The sequence below is a fragment of the Sinocyclocheilus grahami genome, unplaced genomic scaffold (assembly GCF_001515645.1).
Source record: "Sinocyclocheilus grahami isolate Dianchi unplaced genomic scaffold, SAMN03320097.WGS_v1.1 scaffold16816.1, whole genome shotgun sequence".
Lineage (NCBI taxonomy): Eukaryota > Metazoa > Chordata > Actinopteri > Cypriniformes > Cyprinidae > Sinocyclocheilus > Sinocyclocheilus grahami.
Genome location: NW_015516289.1, coordinates 17,475 through 18,024, shown reverse-complemented (window position 1 = coordinate 18,024; position 550 = coordinate 17,475). Strand labels below are relative to the sequence as shown.

The following is a 550-nucleotide window of genomic DNA, read 5'->3' as shown; positions in this document are numbered from 1 at the left end:
TTTTCCCTTAATAATAAAAACCTTCATTTAAAAACTGCATGTTATCTTTTACTAATATTTACATTTGTTTGATGGTCTGAAACATGCAAAAAAATAAGAAATCAGGAAGGGTGACACATTTTCACACCACTATTTTAATTTTCATATTTTTTTGTCAAATCCCTGAAGATTGTGGAGGCCCTTGTTAAGGCTAAGGATGGAAAGCCTGAAAAGATCACCAAAAGCCATAAAGAGTGCATCATCCTCTAATGCTTTGGCCTCTGATGCCCATTACCATCTCAGCTCCCATCCACACAAGCATCTTACTGGTCTATTGCAGAAAATGGTTTAATTGTTTTTGAAGCTCTTTACTTGTCTCCTTTATCACTCTAGTTTTTTTGGACGTAAATGATTGCCATAGCTCAAAGTTAAGAAAATTATGGGATGAAGCTTTAGTCCAGAAAACTCTGAACCCAGTTTAGAGTAATAAAGAAGATCGTGAAGAGAAGAGTGTGTTTTTCTTTTCTTTTTTTTAATGGTCAGTTTCTTGACAGAATAATAATTATATTCG

At 33.8% G+C, this 550-nt stretch overlaps 1 pseudogene; it reads left to right on the top strand.

The window, feature by feature from the left end:
* Positions 1–487, top strand: part of LOC107579355 (migration and invasion enhancer 1-like) — a 2,928-nt pseudogene extending 2,441 nt beyond the window's left edge.
* The last annotated feature ends 63 nt before the right edge of the window (positions 488–550 follow it).